Source organism: Mirounga angustirostris, unplaced genomic scaffold (assembly GCF_029215605.1).
Source record: "Mirounga angustirostris isolate CCGP_5_RB_7025 unplaced genomic scaffold, mMirAng1.0.hap1 SCAF_10, whole genome shotgun sequence".
In the NCBI taxonomy this organism is placed as follows: Eukaryota; Metazoa; Chordata; class Mammalia; order Carnivora; family Phocidae; genus Mirounga; species Mirounga angustirostris.
Genome location: NW_026991718.1, coordinates 42,986,515 through 43,011,134, shown reverse-complemented (window position 1 = coordinate 43,011,134; position 24,620 = coordinate 42,986,515).

Here is a 24,620-nt window from a genome sequence, read left to right as displayed (position 1 = left end):
TAGCTTTATATATATTAGTTTTTTCTATGAGGTAGGAACTATGCTTAATCCCATGAAACTAAGGCACAGAAATGAAATTCTTTATCCAATGTGAGATATAAATGGCCAAGCTGGAATATGGACTCTGAACGTTTGGCTCCTATATTAGATTCCTGTTGCAACCATAAAAAAATTGCCACAAATGTGGTAGCTTCAAACAACAGAAATTTGTTATCTTACAGGTTAGGAGAGCACAAGTTTAAAATGAGTCTTACTGGGCTAAAATCAAAGTGTCAGTAGGGCTAAATTCTTTCTTAGATGTTTTCAGGGAGAATCCATTTCCTTGTCTTTTCCAGCTTTTAGAAGCCATTTGCATTCCTTAGCTTGTGGCCCCTCCCTCTGTCTTCAAAGCCAGCCAGCACAATGTCTTCAAATTTGTGACTCTCCTTTCTCACCCTTCTACTTATAGGGACCCTTGTGATTACATTGGGCCCATTAGATAATCCAGAATAATCCCCATCTCACGATCCTTAATTATATCCACAACATCCCTTTTGCTCTGTAAGATAACATTTTCACACATTCCAGATATTAGGATGTGAACATCTTTTGGGTGGCCATTATTCTATCTACCACAGCTCCAAAGTCTGTAGTGTTAGTCACTAGGCTCTACTGCCTCACAAGGGGATAATAACCTTAGACCAACTCTACTATAATATGTAATGCTTACAATCAACATCATCAATAGCTACAATAAAAAAGTACATTCTAAAACTATATACTAAATTAGTCATATGGAGAGAACTAACCTCTTACTTTGGATCCAACCTATCAATTCCTCGAGATGTTTTGTGATAGAGTTTTACACTCAGGTAGGGGTAGAGTCTTATCCCTGTTACTGACTAGTTGTTATTATCAATATTTTATAGATGAAGAACATGAAGCTTGTGAAGTTTAAATAGGTTGCCCAAAATAACATAGTTGGTAAATAAGCGGTGGTTTATTTCTACCATAGCATGTTATATCTCAGCACATACAGGTATTGCTGAACAAGTAGAATAGGAATTATGTGTTATGAGCTTGAAAAGAGATAAATTACAGTGGTTTTGAGTATGTGGGAAAGCCTTTATTCAATTATGGGAACTGAACTGTGCCTAGAAAAGTATCAGGATATACAGTTGTAGGATTTACATATATCCGAATACTAACTGTACTAATGTTCACTGATGCTTTACTCTGGGATGGGAGAATTGTGCTGGATATTTTCACATACTTACTAAAACAAGCAAACAAAATACTTTATGAGACAACTGAAGATATCAGTGATTATAAAATACATTTGTTTTCTTATGTTTAAGACAACTATAAGAGATGGAGAGAAAAAGAAAAATGACAGGCTCAGGACCTCAGGATTCAAGGAAGAACATGGTGTTTGTTGATGGGTTTTCTTTTTGTCTTCTATATCCCAAACTGGAGCTGATGAAACTGGCAGCCCAGAAATGTTAATGGGCATTGACAAAAAAAAAAAAAAAAAAAAAGCCCAAACAAAGGCTGATCCAGAAGTATGGCAGCCTAGCACATATAAACCTCTTAGACAATAATTATTTTACTCCAATCAAGCACCACAGATAAAACTGTGGTCACACCCACACCAGAAAAGGCAAAGTAGGGAGCCTAGACTTCCGCGTTTGTGAGACTACAATGAAGCACCTCAGAACTCCCACTCAATTGCTGGCAAAGAAGGTGGAATAGGGACTTGGCACTTTGATCATCATTGGGTAAAATCAAGGCACTACTGATGATGTCAGTGGAGACCACATAGTGAGCCTAGACTTTCACCCCAAACATCAGTAATAAGGCAACACCTCTCTAGTCCTCTGGAGTGGTGTTAGAGGATGAGAGGAGGCCTAGGGCAGAGTCAAGGCTTTCACTACTGTCAGTGGTATTCAGGTATATCATCCTTTCCCTACTATTACACTGTCAATAGAGGCCATGAGGAAAGCAATTAAGGGATATTTCAGCCTTTGTCCACCAAGGAGAGATGAATAGAGGTCTAGTAGGGATCCAGAACTCCCATCCCACCTGAGCAGTAATGAGGATCCCCTTCCTTGAGTGTCAATGGATGTCACAGGTTATATACTGTATGATTCCATTTATATAACATTGTTAAAATGCCAAAAATTTAGAAATGGAGAACAGATTCATAGTTACCAAGGGTTGAAGAAGGAGTGAAATGATAGTATGCATGGCTATAAAAGGACACTAGGGATTCTTGTGTTAATGGGAATATTCTATATCTTTATTGTATCAATGTCAGCAACCCATTTGATATATTATAGTTGTTTTTGTTTTTGTTTTTAAGGCAGGGGAAGGGGCAGAGGGAGAGGAGAGAGAATCTTAAGCAGGCTCCATGTTTAGCATGGAGCCCAACATGGGGTTTGATCTCACAACCCTTCAGTCATAACCTGAGACGAAATTGAGAGTTGAATGCTTAAACAACTGAGCTACTCAGGCACCCTGATACATGGTAATTTTTAAAATCTTACCACTGGGGCAAACTGTTTAAAGGGTATACCAGATCTCTCTGTATTATTTCTTACAACTGCATGCGAATCTATAATTACCTAAAAATAAAACTTTTTAAAAAAGATTTTATTTATTCATTTGACAGAGAGATTGAGAGCACAAGCAGGGGGAGCAGTAGAGGGAGAGGGAGAAACAGACTCCCCGCTGAGAAGGGAACCTGACGTGGGGCTCCATCCCAGGACTCCGGGATCATGACCCAAGCCGAAAGCAGATGCTTAACCAATTGAGTCACCCAGGTGCCACTGAAAATAAAACTTTTAACTAAAAAAAAAATCTTGATGAGGCATAGCTGTTATACTTTGAAAGCCATGATATTGAGGTGACATGCAGTGTTTTAATTAGGAGACCATGGTACAGGTTTGGTCCTGAGGGGAGTAATTTCTCATGCTTCATACTATAAGAATATACACAAGTGATTATTGTCTTGTGGTTTGTTCCATATTAACCAAAATCAAAAGTCTAAAGAATTGGCTTGAAATCCGAACTATTATTTTTGTGTATGAAATAAAACTGCCAAAAAGCCTAGAATATTGAAGATCAATGCTATTATTCCTTTAGAAAAGATCTACATGGAAAGCAAAATTATAATAAAAACTTTGTGTAGTAAATATACAGTCAGGGCATGATAGAATGTTTGTCAAATGACTTTGGCTACCATAGCCTGAGGCCTGTAAGACACTGGGATTTCCCCTTCAGGACTGTTGCCAAAACCATTCACCACATTCTCTTCTCTGTCTTTTCATACTCAAATACCAACCACATCCTATTGACGTCTTAATGCTATCATGATTTCCTAGGACTACAACAGAGGGAGGAAAGAGAATGGAACTAAACTTTGTTGAGCATCTAGAAAATCAGGCTCTATGAGGAATCAAGTGCTTTAACTCACACAAAACCACCTAGTGGTATACTGCTATTTTTACAAATGTGTATAAGAAAGATTTAGTGTGGTCCTTACAATCAATTAGTTAATTATTATTTGGGCCTGGCTTTTGCTACTTTCTTATTAGATTCTCATTGGATTTACTCATCTCCAAACTCTGAGAAATTCCCTGCAGTTACTTTTCATGAACTGGCCACACTATTACCATCACACAATGCAACTTAGAAAACTCAAGTTCAAAAAGATTATATTTAATTCTTTACATTTAAATTCTAGTAAGTGATAGAACTGGATTTAGGTTTCTTCCAAGTTTATTGCTCTTCTTGGATGTTTTGTGAAATTTGAGTAAATGGACATACTTCATCAGTAAGACATTTTCCTTTCTACTTTCAGCATTTTTGAAATGTAGTTAGAAACAAAATGGACTATCATATCCTCTGACATGTTAATATTGACCATTCTGTTGATTTCCTCTGTAAATAGTCTAATATGTCTCTGTGTCCAGTGTCTTCTCAAAAAGATGAGGTTGTGGCAGCTATGTTTTTAGAGAAAAAGAAAACTGAGACATTATTTGGATGATGTGCTTTTTGTCTGGCTTAAGACAAATAGGAGAAGAGTCATCCTACAGTCTGTCAAGAAATTTTCCCTTTGGTAGATTGTTTATTTTCTGTAATATATCCAGATTCAGAGCCTGGCAGTCTACAGCTGACCTATAAAAATATAAAGAATCAGGACAACCATTCTGTTCAATTGAGACCTTCCCTGCTATACCCATGGCAACTTCCTAACTGATACATGTTCAAATTAGTTTGGAATTGAGAAAGAGAAAATACTAGCTATTTTGAAATAATGAGAAATTTTTCCAGCATGTATACACTAACCAGAATCTGTGTCACTGCCTCGAGTATTTTAATTCCCTCATGAACGGAATTGGCCCAAATAATTATCCAATGCTTGCAACAACATAAGTAAGATTTCTTCGACTTCTAAGTTTTCAGCAAATGGAAGATGTAGGGAAAAGGGAAGGAGAAGAGGAAAACACATTTAGCAATTATGACTTAACAAAAGAATACATTTATGTTTGATCATGTCCGTTAGTAAAATAGTGAAGTTGTTAAAGTTTCTAAAACTCTTTAACCCAACTTAATAACACTCCTTCCCAGGTCCATATGCCCAGTAGATGCCACTTTTAATAGATTTTACAATCAGAGGATTGTGAACTGAAGTGTTAACTATCCATTAAGGTATTACCCAAATAAGGTCAATGACACTCTAAAAGTATTTGCATATAATCTTGGGCTTTGGAAAGCTTTTAAGACTTAAATAAGGACTCTATAATGGTGTATGTTGAGTTTCATTTGTTTGAAAGGAAACTCTGTTTTGTAGGCAGGCATGCAGAGGGTAGCTCAATGACAGGAGTTCAGAATGGAACTCTACATTCATGACTCACCTTAGGTAACACTGTCATGGGATACCAACTCTTAAGCTAGTTTAATAATGATAATAAAAAAAAACACACAAAGCTTTGGTTTTATTCCTTGAATTTGCTCCCTTAAAAAAAAGGAAAATTATTCCCACTTAGTACTTTTTTGAAAATAAGTCATCTAGATATAATGTAGAGGAAGATGGAATCAGTTTTCCAATTGCTGTTTTTTTCAGTGCTGTGTTTAATGGGCTTCCAAAGTTTACTGTGAAAGAAAAAAAGGAGAATTGTATTTAGGGATTGGGAAGAAGAGAGGGAATAAAAGGAGGAAGAAGAACAGGCACCTGGGAGGATAGAGGAATAATTTAATGGGGTCACCGGAGGGGGCCCAGAAAGCAGGCTTCTGGTGTGAGTCCAAGGGAAAAGAGTCCCTTTCTATGTAAATGAGAGGTGAGTAGACCTGTTGACAGGCATGGGATGGGGGACTGGCTGAATTTCTAGAAGCTTTATAAAGACCTAAGTCTCTATCAGTTGGTTGGCCAGCTTTTATTAAAGAAAGAAAGAAAAGAAAAGAAAAGAAAAGAAAAGAAAAGAAAAGAAAGAAAGAAAGAAAGAAAGAAAGAAAGAAAGAAAGAAAGAAAGAAAGAAAGAAAGAAAGAAAAGAGAGAGAGAGAGAAAGAGAAAGAAAGAAAGAAAGAAAGAAAGAAAGAAAGAAAGAAAGAAAGAAAGAAAAAAGAACTTCCCATGTTCAGTCCACAAGGCTGACACCAGCAGGTACTCTTCTCAATGTAGTTGAAAATTTGCACCTTATCTGTTATCTAGGAGGACTGCCTAGCTGTGTCACATAGCTCTTCCAGGACTCTGGCCATAGTTTGTATCACAAGGGAAAATACCTATTGACTCACAGAAGGAAAGCTCTTAAGGCACCAGGTAGAGGATAGCATTTCAAATCAGCCACCTGACATTAATTTAGCAAGTATTTTGGGAGACTTTTCACATGCCAGACACTGATATGTTTTGGTGATACAAAGATAAGTGAAGCAGTGTTCCCACCTTGGGTGGTGTTTAACAGGCAGAAATGATTATAACTTATAAGTTCAGTGTCAAAATAGAAATTAGGGCAAAGGGCTACAGAAATTTTCCTGGAGCTCAAAAGAAGGATCAATTCTTCCTGGGGAGAGGCAAAGAATGAACAGATCACAACACATCTGAGCTGGGTCTGGAAGGATAAAATAGTGCATTAGGCAGTAAGAGGGCAAAAGCAATTCAACAGAGTGGGCAGTATTTTCAAATCTTAATGGCGTGAACATGCTTAGAGAATTTGAAACTGTCTGACTGAACACAGGGTGTGGGAGAAGAGAGCAGAAGATAAGTGTGGGAAACTCAGCAGGGGCTGGACTAAGGAAGGTCTCTGTTTGGAGTTTATCCTGTGGGCAAAAAGGAGTTATTGAATTATTTTGGGAGGAAAAATGCCATGATAAGGGTTATATCTTAGTAGAATGATCCTGGTCTAGTGTGGTGGAAGACTTGGTGGATGGAGTACTGCTCAAGAGGCATGTCAGAGAGCATGTCATGGAAATGGAGAGGAAGAACTAAACGGCTTGTGGAAAATGGAGGGTGGGCAACAGTGCCAGGGAAAGGACATGTAGACATATGAAAATAAAAAGCAAGCCAAGGTTTAAAGAAAGATCAGAAGTGAGAGTTTCATGGGGTCCAGGTGAAAAGAGGCAAATAGTTAATAAAAGTAGGTCACTGAGTTTGAAAATTAGAAAGGAGTTGACTTTTTGTGGGTGTAGCTCCATGTAATGTTGAGGTAGGTATGCCTAGTATCTTCCTACCTTCATCTTCACTTTTTACCACCCTTCTTTATCTCAAAAAACTGACCTGCATATGTCATCAATGTGTTATCTTGCTGTCTGGCTTCTGTTGGGTTTGTCCAATAAGAGGCCAACAAGAGATTGGAAAGAGGGAAGAGAGAGAGGTGAGGTTATTTGTTTCCCTGCTTCCCCAGTATGAGGCCACTGTGGGCTGGCATGGTCTTCAAGTCATCACTTTCTCAAGGTGCTCTCTCTACATGACTCTCTCCTGCTGGGTTCCATTAACTGCCCCTTCCTTCAGAATACTGGTGGCTCCCTGTCGTTCCTCTAATACCAATAACCCCAAGTTATTCCACCATCTCTTAAAAATATTCCCTTTGTAAATAACAGTTTCTTAAATGATCCTAACTTAAGAGTGCCTCTGTTTCTAACTGGGAATCAGTCAGAGTGGAAGAAGGATTTTAGGAGTCAGTGGGCCATAAAGAGTAGAGATAGCAAATACAGGCCACTGACTCGAGATGTTTAGTTGTGAAAGAGAATGAAGAAAAAAGGTATTAAGTTGAATAGGGGCCAGAATGGAAAGAAAATATTTAGGATGGAGAGACATGATGATTTTTATATATTGAGATGAGGACACTTCCTCTAAGTAAGTAGGTTAATTAGAATAAAAGAAGCATCTGTGTAGTGGGCCTTTTACAAATCCCACAGTTTGGCTAATTCCCACATCTAACTCTAACCTCCCTTAATTGCCACATGTGGGAGATAGAAAAGGGGAGTCACAATTCTTGTTTTGTATATAGGATCCAGAGAATGATTCTAGCAGTATTGCCTCTAATTGCTCTAATAGCAGTATCTAAATGATAAAGGTCACTGTATGGTCTTGGTTTAGAATCAGTGTGAAGCCATGGAATGTCAATAAAGAAAGCTGCTCTGTAATAAACCTAAGCAGAAAGAGGGGTGGAGTTAGTCCTAGCTAGAAGATGAGTCACACAAGAGGAAGATGGAGAGATCACTGGGCAAGGCAGGGATTTTAATTACATCTCAGTTTGACTACTGCAGAATTTTGGCATTATCTTTATGACACTACCATTGTGGTGGGCTACTGCAGTGGACAATAAATTGTTTATTGTTTTCCCCAAATTTAGGCTTCTGATTCAAATACTGGTCTTCTTTGCAGAATTTACTATATTAGGAGAGAAACGATCAAGGTTTTATAACACAGTGTCTCAAGGCACTTAGAATGCTTTTTCACATAATGAACAGTGCAAGCAATAAGCTCTACGAGATCAGACAGGGGAGAGAGATCACTGAATAAATAGACATTTATAAATGACTTATCTATATATGTAAATCCACTGGACAATTCATTTAGTCTGAGAAGGAGACCATGTCCCAATTTTGTACATAGAATTCATTAAGGTCTTCTGATCTCTCTTGGTTGGAAGGCTCCCATGGCTTGCTATATAGACTATGAAAACTGCCAATAGCCTTTTTTTTAAACCACCCAATTCCATCAATTACCTAAAAGTGCTAGATGCTGAGCACAATCTGAGGTAAAATACAATCAGCCTTGAAAGTCCATGGTGTTTTTATTTTGCTGATATTTCTAAAATGTTTCAAATACCTGTAATACTCAGAGAAATAACCATAGGCTTGAGCTAGGAAGATGTTAAAGAACAATTGCAAAATAAATCGCTTTTCCTAATATAAGTGATTTATCCCAAATCCCCCCAAAGGGGGGAAAAAACCAGAAAGCATTGCAGACATTGGAGAATTATAACATATTCCTTAGCACTACCTCTCAATTTTGATGACACTTCTGAAGCCCAGATATTTGTTGGAAAAGTTAAGACAGAAAACCTTGAATAGAAAGAAAGGCATATTGAATGTAAGTGGGGGTGCCTGAGCGGCCCAGTTAGTTGAGCATCTGACTCTTGATTTAGGCTCAGGTCATGATCTGTGCTCAGCAGGGAGTCTTCTTGAGATTTTTCTCTCTCCCTCTCCTTTTGCCCCTCCCCCTGTTCTCTAAGTAAATAAAGTCTTCAAAAAAACGTAAGTGAATGGTCTGAATTGCACCACGGGCTTAAGGGTATCACTATTAGCCACATCTCTAATTTTTCATATAAACTGCTCAATCTCCTACCTGTTTAATATCAGGAATTTCAGTATCTTCCTCCTTTTCTATTTAATTGTCCAAGAATCCTAGAAGAGTTTGCATTAATGGCAAGGAAAATACCAGACTTAAAAATATAAAGGGGTTAGAAAAAAATGAAGGATAGCACATAGAACAGTAATAAATTAAATTTAACCAAGGGTCTAAGGTGTTGGGAGGGCTTCTTAAAAGTCAATTCAACTCAATAATATTATATGAATATAGTATGATTGGCTAAAATAATTCTGCTTGCAAAGCATTTTACATGGCTTGTGCAGACTGGTTTAATCAATGCCAAGTCTAACTCTCCCCCCACTACCTCCGGTGATCTTCCTATCCTTTAGAGGCTAGAAAGTTAAAAATTTTCAACATAGCTTGTGTGTGTGACCTAAATTCCACCAAGCAAATGTACCACATAAGACCTGGAAAGAGGAAGCTGTCTATATGAAGGGGCAGTCACAATCATGGAAACTGCCTTTTTGAGTCAATTAAGGTGGCATGGGTGTCATCACAGAACAGAAGTGACTATGGGTTTTTGTTAAGAGTCTTATTTTGCTAAGTTTTTTTTTTTTCCTGCCTTTATTATGTAGCATCTGGGCTACTAGAAATTCTGCAAGATAATTATAATAAACCCCCTTCTGCCTAGTAGAGATACAGGAGATTATGGCATCTGCTGCTAAGATTATGGCACCTGCTATACCTTTTCAAGGTACAACAACTGATACCAGAATGGTTTCAAGCAAGGCAATGGGAATTGGGGTTGTTTATCTGACTTGGTTGAAATGAAGGTAGGAAGTGGTCTAGTTGGCAGTAGAGACTGGAATGCTGGTATTCTGTAACACTTAATGGTATAAGAGTTATTAGATTATGGCCTTTGTTACTGGGAAAGGTATCTATTGAAGGCAAAGGCCATGCTTTGATAGGCCATGTTGAAGGGTATGAAGAATATAATGACAAGAGGATGGGCTACTACTTCCAACTGAACTGGAAAGCATAAAACAAGAAAGTTATAGAGGCAAATTATAAAATATTGATTCAAGTCTTGGCCAAATAATCAGGAAATTTCTACAACTACCCTCAAAAATGTCTTTTATTCCTTTTAGGGACTGGGTATAACAATTAAAACTCGATTCCAAAGGTGGTAAGAAGTGATGATATAACCTAGGCAGAATTCAGAGCTTTGCTGTGTCTTGAGTAACAATAGGAGTATTGATAGGGAATACCAACCTAAGAAATTTTAATGTGTGTACATGAGATGATTTAGTTTGACTTTGAATATTCTGAACCCTCAGACTTTACCGAGTGTCCCAAGACAGCATTAGCAGCCACTTTCCCTGCCCTGGCTGATAAGGCTCTTCCTGCTTTCTTTGAAGATCATGCAATTATTTACTTTGCAAGGGAATACCTATTCTTCTCCATATCCCACCCCATCATCTATATAACTATAGACATTTACAAAAGTTTGACCCAAAGGACCAAACAGATTCAAGTCCAAGAGGAGAAATTATTTCTGATTTAGACTGGCAAAAACCTGGAACTCGTTTATTAAAAACTAGATGTAAGAGTGGCTTATGTTAAAAGAAGTTGATATGCTAAAAATTCCTGTTTTGTAGAAGAAAAAGTATAAAGACTAATAGTGGCTAAAAAAAATGGCATGGTATTATCAAATGATAATGGCTCACCTATGTTTAAACATGTCCACAAAGATAATAATGAAAAATCTATTTCCTATGACTTAGAGAAATATCATGTAAGGAATGAATTAGCATGTTTGTAAATCTCTATAGTGAAAAGACTCCTCAATAAGGCAAGAGAATAGGTGGGAGTTGCTACCACTGAACTTAGCTCCCTGATGGCAATGGTACTGATGGTATGCTAGAGTAAGAAGGCCGAGAAATAAAACTTCTTTTAGGGATAGTTACTAAATAAGCAACAAGACTGGAGTGATAATCAAAATGGTATGGCAAATAGCTTTGGCAGGGGCTACTGATCAAGGCATCCCTAGAACTGAAACACTTGGACAATACACTAAAGTTCTACTTGATGAAAACTCTGTTTTCTCATGATGAAAACTCTGGCATCTGAAAAATGGTAGCCAGACTTAAAGTAAATACAGTTGCAAAGCATGGCTCCTCACCTAATTCTTGCATATTCAGAAGCCCTAGAAATGAGGGCAGACCGGATATCTGGAAAAAAAAAAATTGAGACTGCAAATGACATCACATGTACATTATACAAATCTTAGTCTTTCACAAAGCAAACAGTGGAATTTCAGCCTTGTGATTGCCCTTTTCTGCCTCCCTGTCCTGTAGGCTTTGGGCTTGTGTAGCCAGCTTATAGCATTTGTAGGCCAATTCCTTGTAATAGATCTCTCTCTCTTCATATGTGTGTTTTGTGTGTGTGTGTGTGTGTGTGTGTGGTCTATGTTTCTATGTAGGTCTCTCTAGGTATATATATAGGTATTATTCAGCCTCTATGCCACTCCATATATATGTGCATGTACATATGTATACATGTATGCATGTAAATGTATGTGTATATACAGTAGAAGTGCATGTATATACATATATCCTACTAGATCTGCTTCTCTAGTTGAACTCTGGCTGATACAACAGGTTAGCAAGTCACCATATATGCTACCTGGGCTGCTGTGATGAACTTATATGCCACAAAGTTGAGTGTGCTCAGCAGGAGTCAGCATCAATTTGAAATGAGATATACGAGACTGGGTCTAATCATGTCTCAAAGGCCCCCAAAAGCTGCACAATCGGGTGACTAATATTCCCAGTGTCCACCTCTACTGCCACTTCTTCTGGCTAAACTAAGACCTCATAAAGAGTTCTTGTATTATCAATTGACTGAGAAAAAAAAATTAAAATTTACAGAGGATTCAGTCTAATATGTTGGCGTGAGCCAAATGTGGACTGTTTCACTTTATTGTTTATTTTATTTTTTTAAAGACTTTATTTATTTATTTGACAGAGAGAGACACAGCGAGAGAGGGAACACGAGCAGGGGGAGCGGGGGAGGGAGAAGCAGGCTTCCCGCCAAGCAGGGAGCCCGATATGGGACTTGATCCCAGGATCCTGGGATCATGACCTGAGCCAAAGGCAGACGCTTAATGACTGAGCCACCCAGGTGCTCCTGTTTCACTTTTTTAAAAAAGGTTTTATTTATTTGAGAGAGAGAGAGAAAAAACATGAGCAGGGTGGAGGGGCAGAGGGAGAGGGAGAAGCAGGCTCCCTGTTGAGGAGGAAGCCTGACACAGGGCTGGAACAAGTTAAAAGTGTTCGCCCTCTTAATTTGAATCTTAATTTAAAACCGAACAAGTTAAAAGTGTTCACCCTCTTAATATTCTAGAGAGAGCAGAGATTTTTTTTCTATATGGGTCTCATTATTGCTTTTATTGTCCACATATACTAATTAAGCACTTATATGTTTGACATATTGTAATTTTATCCACAAACTGAAAAATAAACTCTGTAAATTTGGCCCAGTATATAGATTTTTTTTTCAAGATTTTATTTATTTATTTAAGAGGGAGAATGAGAGAGAGCACATGGGGGGGGGGGTCAGAGGGAGAAGCAGACTCCCCGCCGAGCAGGGAGCCCGATGCAGGACTTGATCCCGGGACTCCAGGATCATGACCTGAGCCGAAGGCAGTCACTTAACCAACTGAGCCACCCAGGCGCCCCTAGATTTTTTTTTCTTTATTCTCACTCCCTGCTTCTACATAATATGTGTTTGTGGAACTGAAGTTTCATCACGTTATGAATACCAATGAAGTTACATCATTAGTACTAATTTATATTTCACTGCCTTTTTTTGCTCTAATGGCAGAATGCAAGACCTCAGTGCCCCTTCAGGTGTTAGACTCTTCAAACTCAAAAAAATCTGGACACTTCAAATGCTTTACCTTTTGTGAGTTTTAAGTATCTATTTTGAATTTTAAAAGTAAAAAATTAATTTTTTTCTCTTGCTTTATGTCCTCTCGTAGCTGAGGCATTTAGTTGGAAAACTGGCAAGAAAAATGGGGAAAGGTAGAAGAATAAGAAAAAATGGGGAGAAAACACATACACACACATACATATATTCATAAAATATCTATTATCTATTATTTCCACTCTATGTAGATAGAGAGATGTCAAAACATGGATGCATAAATAGAAATATATATCCATATAGAGTAAGCATTTGCAGTGAGGTACCTAGAAATAGACTTTTCAAGATGACAAAATAAAAAAAAATGACTAAATTTAAATGCTTCTAAGAGTTTCTATGATGAAGAAAGCAAGTCATTTTGACATATCTCTTTTGTTATGTTTTATTTTGGAATAGTCACCAGGATAACCGTATAGTTATTCAAGTATAGGGAAAATATTTTATTCACTGTTCATAGTGAAGGCTCTACATAGTAGATTGATACCAAATATGAATCCTTTAACTGGAATATTATCTATTCTTTTTGTAAAGGACTTCTCAATGATGAGTGCTGAACCCCTGCACATGGAGAGGATTTTTGATTCTCTACATGGGTGTTGGAAAGCAGGGCTTTTAGCTCTCCTATGGAGGCAATTTGATAGCAAAGCAGAGTCTTCAAACATGAAGTTGAGGGTCTGTGTGCTCTGTTATTAGCTGTGGAGAAACCTACAGGTAAGCCATGTAGAGAGAGAACACTGTATTAGTCGAGTCATGGGAAGATGAACAGTGTGGTGCAGGAGACTTGAGAAAATAGTAATTTAGGGTAGAGTCAATGAATGAAGGTGACAAGAGAATAGTTGAACATAGGGAGCATGTTAGCTTCCTTTTAAGGAGTCTTAGAAATAACAGGGAGACATTTTGATGGAAGGCTTAGGTCCATCAAACTCATCAGTTTGCCCGAGGCTTTCCTGATTTTAGCACTGAAAATCTCACATCCCAGGAAGACCTTCAGTCCTTGGAAGAGAGGGATATTTGGTTCCCTTATCTCCTGCAAATACTCTGATCTACTTGTTTGGGGCCACCCACCCCTCCACACACAGCAGTGACTCTAATGGGCTGCCAGAGCTGAGGGTCACTGCTGTACTGATGAAGCTAGATGAGCAGTCTTGGGGCTAGATTGTAGAGGTTCTTGAACTTTAGGCAAAGGAATCTGTATGTTGTTTTATGTGTATTTTAGAACATTATGTTATTACATGGTCAGCCCAGGAATGATGGATTAGAAGAAAGGGAGGTTACTAAAGAATCAGACGAATAAAGTGGGCCTAAATTAGTGTGGTGGGAATATGAACATCTTCAAAAGGGAAGAGTTAAAGACCTTATACAAAAAAATGGGAAACAAAATGTGGACTATCTTTTCCCTTTTTATTCTAAAAAAGGTGTGTGGGGGGGTGAAATTGGGGCAGGTAAGCATCATTATATAATGTCCTCCAACTTCAGGTTATTTGATAGGCAGGTCAGCTTAGAGACATAGAGTGAGGTTTCTATGATCTTTCATGACATGACCTTGCATTGTGATGCCATATAAGTACACAAATCAACACTACCCGCTCACGACCTTCCTTTGCCAACATCTGTTGTAAGGCAAAGATTTGCTCTGCATGTGTACAGTGGGGGTTGGTGACATGCAAAAAGATGTGAAAAAAGTTCAGCTGGCTATGTAGAGAGTAAGGGAGCAACAGCACCTTTGGGATGTATTTCTGAGCCAGAAAATATACTCACATGCTCATAAAAACAACAGCATGCACAGTATTCCTCATTCACACCACACAATTATACACAGGCACACATTCTTACACAGTCATACATGCACAAACATACACATGTTCAGATACACACCTCTATGTCTTTTTAAAAATCAAGATGGCTGTGAGAAAATAAGATTTGAAAAGAAAATAGAAAGATGAAAGAAAAAGTCACATTTGCTTTGTTGAATTTATAAGAAACCTTTTTGAGAAGGGTATTGATTTATCATCAGGTAAATAGTTTCATCTCCCATGAAATCCTGTAGACCCTATAGCAATTACTGAGGAAACTTATCTAATGGTCCCTTGGAGGTGTCAGGTACCAAGATATAAACTCCTGTGATCAAAAGGGGACACCTAACCCTTTAATAGCTAATCACATTGTGAGACAACTGACTCTTCCAGGTTCCTCTGCTAAAGAGAAAATTATCAGTTTAAGCCTTGGGCAGAGACTGTCCTGCCTTTAAGGAAGGGACAAAAGGTTGCAAATAAAGAAAAGAGAAAGATATTTAGTTAAATGGGCCCTGCAAGCAAATCAATGATTCTGATTTGAGTGCAAAAATAGGAACAGAATTTATATACATATATAAATATGAATATAGGTATATATGGATATATAAATATTGATATAGATATAAGTACAAATATAAATTTATCTAGAATGAGAGAAAGATGATCCCAAGTGTAGGTCTGGGGCAGGTTTATCTGTGTTCTGAGAGTAGGGCATGTTTTATTTGAAGAAATTTGAGAATAAGTTGTGTTAGGTGAATTATATAACAATTGTTTGAAAGATATAGAAACCAATGCCCAGAGAGGTGAGAAATGGTCATACACCATCATTCGTGGTCTAACCACTAAACCAATAATCTACCATAATCTGTCTACCCAAGAAAGAGTAGAAGAAGGCCACCCACAAAGCTATACCCAGGAAAAGTTCAAAGACTTCAGAACATATCCTTTAGGGAATTTTAAGGAGCATTCAATTCTAGTAAAGGAGATATTTTCAGGTAAGAGACTTCGAAGAACCCTGTAAATCATACCAATTTTGATGATATGTACCATGTTCATTTACCTTCCTCAAGTACCTTAAATAAACAATGCCTATGCCTGCCTGCTTTCATGTCCACTTCACGGCAGGGCACAAGGGTGGCATATATGACTAGTGGAACTTTGGGGCCCTTTTCATTGCAACATGATAACTGCACTTTCTCTGTTTGCACCAGTGGCTGGCCTAGACTCTCCCTTCTCTAAAAAGTGGCACCAAGGAAGAAGATAACCAGTATTGGAGGAGGTCCTCAGGAAGACAAAATGAGGAGAAAGGAGTGACCCCTGCACATTAACTCCCTCCACTGAGGTGAAAGGGTGGCTTGTCCATAGTCACATAGATGTTTGATTGAGGGAGAAGTAAACTAAGATACAGTCATTCCAAGATGAAAAAGAAAGAAACATAAAATTAACAGATATGATTGATTATTTTTTAAATCAACAAATAATTATGAATCTTCAATTAGTTGTTCAGTGTATGTAGTCACAGAAGGCCGTTACTGGTGAATGGAAACTGTATGGAGCCCAAACAGTTCTTTGCTCGTGAGGGACTTCTTCAGGATTATGTTTTCCTAGGGCTTTAAATGACATGAATTCCTTCTCTGGTTTCATCTCATAAAGGTGACAGTGCATTTCCAAAGATAACTCACTGGAATTTCTGACTGGTCATTGAATGTATCTAGACAAGTGTTTAATAATGGTGTAATAAGCTTGTGGCATGCTTGGCAGAAATACACACCAAAAAACCCCACCAAAAATGGAACACATGTGCAAGTAATAGTGGGAAGCATTGCATATTATTATTCTCCCTCACTCATGAGGATTTAAAATGTCCTTTATCTCACTAAAAGCTTTAAGAAGTCCTTTAGTAGAGAAACCAATTTCCCAAATATGTTTGATTTTACATCCCTTTGGGTGGTCCCATTGGAGGAAAATCCCCCTCATGTATTATCAAGGTCTCATGATCTCAGTGGATTCCAAGCTCACTTTTCTCTTTAAGAAGTTACTGCTTTTTTTTCCTCAAGCATCTGATGGTTATTCTTACCAAAACATTTAGACCTGCATCTGTCTAAGGATCTACATCTGCTTACCTTTGTTTTTTATAGAGCTCCTGTGTATAAGTCAGTAAGCTGCTTCTCAGCCTTAGATATTATGTTGTAGGTTCTGTTTACATGGCTTTTTCCAGGACATTTTTTTCTACCCCTTCAATTTAATGCCATCTTTAGGATTATTTATGTTCTCTCACTTATTTTTCCTCTTCTACTTATATACAAGTATTGCAATCAAATTCTATTATTTTAGTGAATAGAGTTTTAACATGCATATGTAGTTTTAAGGATATAAAAGTTAATCAATATAACCTCTTTTGCTCTGAACTCAGAAATCTGGATCTTATTTTAATCTCCGATGTGTCTTATGTGTTACTGTCTTATCAACAAGTTTTTTTTAGGTTTATCCATACATTTCATAATTTAATTGCTCCTTTTCAATTCTAGTATTTTAGTTCTTCCTTTAGTGTTTAATTTCCTCCTCAAAACACAATTTTTATAAGTTACTTTAGTAAAAATTATTAGGTTAGTTTTCTCCTGGTAAATTTGAGAGTTATTTCTCTCAATATTTTGAAATAATATTTCATTGTCTTATGGTTTCAGTGGTTTGCTGAGCCACTATCAGTATAATTTAACTCCATTCCAGAAAATTCTATATGCAATAGAGAGAATTCTAAGATGTCCTCCAAAATTTCCAACTGTGATCTATGAATCTCATATAATCCCCTTCCCTTGAACAGGCACATTCTGTGACTATGATGGAGTAATACTCTGATGATTAGGATATATTATATAAAGTTGAAGGGATTTTACAAGTATGATAAGGTGTCAAGTGTGTTGATTTTAAGGTAAACAAAAGGGATAATACCCTGCCTGAGACAGATCTAATAAGGTGAAAACTCATAAAAGATGTACTGGGACCTTTCTGAACAGAGAGATATTCTGTTATCCTTAAAGAAACAAAAAGCCACTTACAAACTGCCTGTGGTGAGGACAGTCCTCTAGGAGCTGAGGGCTTCTATCCTACAACAGTATGGAACTGAATTCTGCCAGCAACATGAATGAGCTTGAAAGAGGACCCCAAGATCCAAGTGAGAAAAATGGCTGGCTGAAAACTTAATTGCATCCTTCTGAGATCTGACCAAAGGATACAGTTATTTTTTGTCTAGAAATTGGAAACTGAGATAGTGTGTTGTCTTAAGTCATTAAGTTTGTGGTCATTTGGTACACAGCAATAATAATAATAAAAATACATCGCATTTTCTTTCTTCTACCTTTGAACTTTTTTTTTTTTAAAGAGAGAGAGAGAGCACGCATGGCACTCCAGCAGGTGGGGAAAAGGCAAAGGGAGAGAAATAATCTATCTTAAGCATCTTATCTCATGCTTGGCATCTTATGCTCAGCATGGAGCCCAATGCAGGGCTTGATCTCAGGACCCTGATATCATGACCTGAGCCAAAATCAGGAATCAGACACTTAACCAACTGAGACACCCAGATGCCCCAGAAAATCTCTTTCCAAATGATGTTCTGCAGTTTCATCACCACGTGCCTAAATGTGTTATATTTATTTTATTGGAAACATGTTTCCTGAACCTGATTTTTATTTTCCAAAAATTCTGAAAAAGTTTCAGCTATTTTCCTATATGAAAATATAGGAAAATGAATTCATTCTTATTCTTTCCTCTATGAATTTATCTTTCTTTCTGAAAGTTGGCCTTCTTAAGCCTTTCACTATTTTCTTTATATCTCTTAATATTGTTTATTTTCATCACTTTATCTTTCTGTGACTTATTCTGGGTACATTCTTTAAATTTAATATCCAGTTTACTAAATCTATCTTCAGCTGTATATTGCGATATTTAAAGAATCCACTGTTAATTTAAAATGTCAAAGACTTTAGTTTTTATTTCTAGAAATTCTATTAGGTATTTTTTCAAGTATTTCTATCTATTCAATAGTAGATTTCTTCCCTCATATTTTACTTCCTTCTTTCATTTATTAAATCATTGCAAACCTAATTATTTTATATTTTGTATCTGATCAATTTGAAAAAAATCTGATAGTACAATTAAGTTTACTCAGTATAGTTTCTGTCTATTCATTTATGGTGATTTGTTTGTGGGTTTTTAACTTTGTACTTTGAACTCATGTTAGGTGGTATTTACCTGGGAAAATCGTAAGTGTTCTAGACTAAATGTGACCTGATATTTGTCTTTGTTTCTGCTCAGGTTGCTGAGGCCTCTTTTTATGTGGCTACTCAGCATGGTGGGTCCTGAATCACGAACTTGCCTGAGTGGCGTCAGGCCTGAGTTTATAAATTCTCTGGAGAAAATGACTTTATTTTATTTTTCCTTATTAGAATCTGAGTTAAGATCTTCAAACTTCCTTTTCCCTCTCTATGTTGAGACTATTTTTCATTCTAAGCATCAAGGATTCTGGCTTTCTGTCAGAATTCTATCTCCCCATTCCACATGAGTCCAATATTTATCTTCTGTCATTTTGAGGCTATTTTTACTAAACCTCTTGATTAATGAGATGGGCATGTGCTTTTAGGGCAGCCAAAACCTTAGCTTAATTATTCTGGTTTCCATTCTCCTTTAAATTTCCCTTGGAGATTTCCCTAGTTTTTCAATTTCCTCATATCCACATTTTAAAGTATGTAAAATTTATATTTCTTCAGCATTTTGCAGTTATTTTTAGAGCAAAATTTTTTTTCTAATGATCTATTTTGTTATTTTGTTGGAAACAGATTTTTAGAAATGTCTTAAAGGTCAACTAGACCCATATACAGTGTTTGGATTCTCCAACTTCTAGTAATACCACCATTTGTTGAAATTTGGTGCATGCCAGGTAGTTTGCTAGATGTTTTCATGCATTATTTCACTTATTATTACAAAAAAAATCAAGAATTTTTAATAATTATTTACAATTCATAGAGAGGAAAAATGAGGCTCTGAGAGGTAAAATAACTTGCATATGTTTACATATGCCAAGGAAGCAATTACTAAATCAGAATGCAAATGAAGACTTTTTTTTTCTTTTTTTTTAAACACTTCATAGCTCATTTGTTCCTCTTGCATGGTATTTCTTCCCTACAGCTTTAGTACTAGATGTTTACTCAGCTTATTCTTAACTGCTAATAAAAATGACTGGCTTCCTGTTTTTTTCAGAAAAGTCATTCCATGTGGAGAGTAATTAATTCAGTATTAAGTTACTATTAGCCATTCTTCTTCCCTGAACTACTGGTGAGTTAAAATGCACCTTCACATTTTGGTTTCAGCTTGAACCTCTGAGTTCATACCAGGTTGTCAGCACTTTAATACTTCAGGTCCACTGAATCTTGTTACTTTTTCTATCCTTCCTCATATAAAACTTTTTGATTTTTTTCCCTCATTCTTTCTGGCCATTCCACTCTGAATCCGTCCCAGTTAATATCACTTGAAAAAAAAGTGTCATCAAGAACTGACTATAATTCCGTAGGTATGAGATGAACAGTGATGTGTGGATTTGACTGACATTTCTTGAATCTAAATTCCTTTATTCACCATGTGTTAGAACTCTTTTAGAAAATCACATTTGCCACATTTTTATTTTCCCTTTCTGTACATTTGGTCTGTATCTCTAAGTTTTTCTCATGGGAGCCAACTCATATTTCAAAGTTCACCAATAAGTTACATGTCTTACAGCTAGAGACTATCTGTGCCTTATTGAGACATTTTAACATTTTGGTAGATAAATGGCAAGACAAGCTTTGAATGAATGTCATGTTAAAATTATGATATATTCTATAATGCAAAGTTGTGGCTAGTCTGTCATTTGTTCATGTTGAGGTAGATCAGGACCATTTTTTGAGTCAAAACTTGGCTCTGAGAATTGGCAAAGAAGATGTCAAAGATGATTCCCAGGGTTTTTTGCTAATTCAGTGGGTGGGTGATAGTGATGGTTGGATTCAGTGTAATGTAACTGTATATTGTGAGATGTTTGGGTTGAGATATTTAATTCTGAAGTTCAGGAGAAATGTGAACTAGATTTATAAACTTGAAAGTTCTCAGTAGATAAGAGATATATTAATTTCCTATTGTTGCTGTAACAGATCACCACCAACTTAATGGATTAAAACAATGTGATTTATTATCTTCTGGAGGTCAGAAGTTGGAGATCAGTTTCACTGGGCTAACATTAAGGTATTGGCAGGCCTGCATCCTTTCTGGAGGCTCTAGAGGAGAATCAGTTTCCTTCCATTTTCCAGCTTCTAGAGGCTGCCCACATTTCTCAGCTTGTGGCCCCTTTCATCATCTGCAAAGTCTCTGATTATGTCCTTACATTTTTCCTCTGACTCTCCTGCCTCCCATGAGGTTCTTGTAATTACATTGGGCCTGCTCAGAGAATACAGGATAATCTCCCCATTTCAAGATCTTTAACTCAGGCATACCTGGAAAGTCCTTTTGGTCTTTAACGTATGAACAGGTTCCAGAGATTAGGATGTGGCCATCTTTGGGAGGCCATTATTCAGTCTACCATAGCAGGGAATTGAAACTATGGAACTACAATATTGTACAAGGAGTATGTGTAGACTAATAAGAAAATACAAAGACAATTACTTGAGTAACAATGGTCTTTAAAGAACAACAGAAGAGAGCCTTAATTAGAGGATCATAAGATAGAAGGTTAGAGGAAGGTTGGAGGGAAACATGAGACAGGGCATAACTATAAACAAGACCAAAGGAGGAGAGGTTTTTGAGAAAGAAAATGTAGTCAAGAGTGCTGATTCTTTAAAGATGTCAAAGAAGAGTAGCTATTGTTTGACTTACTTGTCTATTAAAAGTTTCCTGAGAGTTCATGAGGAAAAAAAAAAGAATTTTTATGTTCAGAACTCTGCTATAGAAGGCAAAATTATAGTGTATTTTCAAAGAATTCCTTGAAAAAATTAAAAATTTAGAAAGCTCTGACATTTACACACTTACAACTTAGCAACCTGAACATCTGAACTATTCAGCACTGCTTATCCCCTCGGGCAGCATGTTGTAACAGAAAGACTTCCATATCACAGGCACTCTTGTTTAAATTGCATCTCTATCACAAACGGCTGTGTGTCCTGGGCAACAAATTTAACCTTTCTAAACACTCAGTTTTCTTTCCTGTAAATTGGGATAATAATATTTAATTTGCAGAGTAATTGTTAGTATTCAAATAAGAACAATATACCTGGCACACAGTAACACTTCAATAAATGATACTATTATTACCATTTTGGAAGTACTTTCTAAATATATATATATATAAAGCACCATAAATAGCAACTATTATAATGCCTCAAGTTATTCTGGATTTCAAACCAGAAGTGAGGCCAGCCAAAATATGTGCATGCCCTAAAAGACTTTAATTCAGGCCAATACTTTGTCTCCCAATTAATACACACTCCGTGTGGGAAGAACATCAAATGGGAGGGCATTTTTGCTTTCTCTCATCACCAATGACATCAGCCGTTGTCAGGATTCTGGAAGATAAAGTTTCAGAGTTGCTCTGCCTGATGTTTAAGTCCCTGATCTGCACCTATCCATCATCCACTGAAACAGATCAGTCTGGGAATCCATCTTTGCTGCTTAATTCTTCACTGCTTCCCTCAGTGAATGATATTCTGGCCATAGTGGGGAAATTCCTGAATATAGTGGTTTTTTTCATGCTTCTAGATTTTTCTTTCCCCAATCAGGACACTTATCCCATTTGCCTACCATTGAGATTCCATTTGGCCTTCATAGATGAACTCAAATGCTCCTCCTCCATGAAGGCTTTCCATGGCCCCTATGCAGAACCGATTATTCCTTCCTAAGTACTTAGCACAACACCCAGCTGCACCTCTGTTTAGCATCAGCCTCTTTTGGCCTTGGATTTAAGCTGATGGTTTCTCTGTATTATTTATCTCCACAATATTTAGGATTTCTCTCTGATTACAAACCAGCTTTTTCAACAGAGCATCTTTCCTCAAGCCTAGCAGAGTGATAACTATATGGTAGGAACTCAGTAGTGGCCCATTTCCCAAATAATTGTTGTCCAGCAAATACTTGTTAAAGTAGTAACTCTTCCTATTAATGAAGAGAATTGATAGGAGGGCAATAAGAGGCAAGAACTGATCCTGTTCAGCTTTAGAACAAGGAAGCTTAGTAACCTAGATGGATAATTCATCAGGATGATAATCAGAATGGTCTCTATACACAGATGCATTTTGCAAAAGGCAGAAATAGATCTGTCGTTTCACTCTGTTTTCTCCAAGACTCCAGTGGCATTGAAGAAAGCAGGTGAAACTAATTTAATGTCCTATTTAAATCTTTCAGGTATTTTTATTTGCCCAAAGCGAAATATCTCACTCAATAAGGACATGTCAGGCCCTCAAATGGATGATAGCCAGGTGAAAAGTTTGCCTGAATAGATAATGAGGCTTAAAGTTCTGAGTTTGTTGCCACAGATTAGCACTGGATTCAAAGGATTGGGAGGGAGAAAGGACTGGGTTTGGAATCAGTAATAACATTCAGTTCTCCCCTTGCCCTGACACCTCTGGATCACAGAGCTCCTTGCAAATGAGTTCTCTCATTACAGATTTTTTTTTTTTTTTTTTTTTTTTTTTGCATCTGAATGAGATGAAGCTAAAGTTTGGTCAAAAGCAGAATCTCACAGAGGCTGATTCCAGAATATGCACAGCACACATTTTTGACTAGAGACCTGATAGATTTGCAAGTGAAATGTTCTTTGGCCTTATTCAAGAAATGATTTTCATGAGATATTGTGCTCACTTATGTAGGAAACAGAAACTTTTCAGTTCAGCAAAATGCTTTGGATTGTCAGATTCACGTGACCCAAAGGCATTTGCTCACAGGAAGTAGGGGAAACATAGGTGATTATTTAGTTTTCATGTACACAGAGATTAACAAATCTAATGGCCTAATAACAATTTGCTCCTGAGCACGTCTTGTCCAATGCCAGTGCTAGAGGTAAAGTACTGCAGGAAAAGAGGCAAGATCAGATTCCGTGGTAAATATGGTATAATGCAGAATAATTCTTTAATTATGTTATAAAATTTAGAAAAAAAACTAAAGTGCTAACAGACTCATTCTTATTGGGTGCTGCCATGATAGATAGAGCTCATTTGATGAATTTAAAAGCAGAGATCCAGTTAGAAAGTAGAACAGAAAGGGGAAAGGGAAGATTCTGTTGGTTTCCTGTAGAAATGAGACCAAAGTCCTCAGATTGGCATCATAATCTCACTCCAACTACCTTGGCAAGTTTATCTATAACTTCTTGCCTTCATGACATTTATTATCCAGCCAAAATAGGTCATTCACCTCTGTGCCTTTCACACATGCTTACATCTCCTTAGGCCTCAAGTACTGTCCTTGCAGAATCCCTAGAAGTTTCTGAATAGGTCTTAAATCTCTCAGTTGGCCATCGTGGTAGAGGTGAGCAAGAAATACTTGGAACTATGGAAATAAATGTACATAGAACGGTTTGAACTAAAGATGTGGATTTTTGTGTCATCAATATAAGTGTCAGAGTAGAAGCAACGCATGCATAGTTCAATCAAGAAGAGAATACAGTAAGTGAAGAAAAAGCTATCAGAACTATCCATATGTCTTTCAGCAGAAAGGAAAATTAAGGCAGGGAAAGAGTAGTCAGAAAGAAATTAAGCACAGGGAGAAAGTGGGTGATCATATGTGTTAAGTATAATAGAAAAATCAAGGAACATCAAGACTGAGGAAATTCCTGCTGGACTGGAATAATTGGAAGTTAAATTTTGTATCAGAGGCTTGTTACCATGGTGGAGATAGGATCAGATTCACATAAAGTGAGGAGAGAATGAGAAGGAAGCAGTAGAGGCAGCTGAGTAGAGAGAACTCTTGAGAATTTTAGTGTTTGCAAAAAGGAAACAGATGGGACAATAGCTTGAAGGCTGATCTGGGATTCATACCA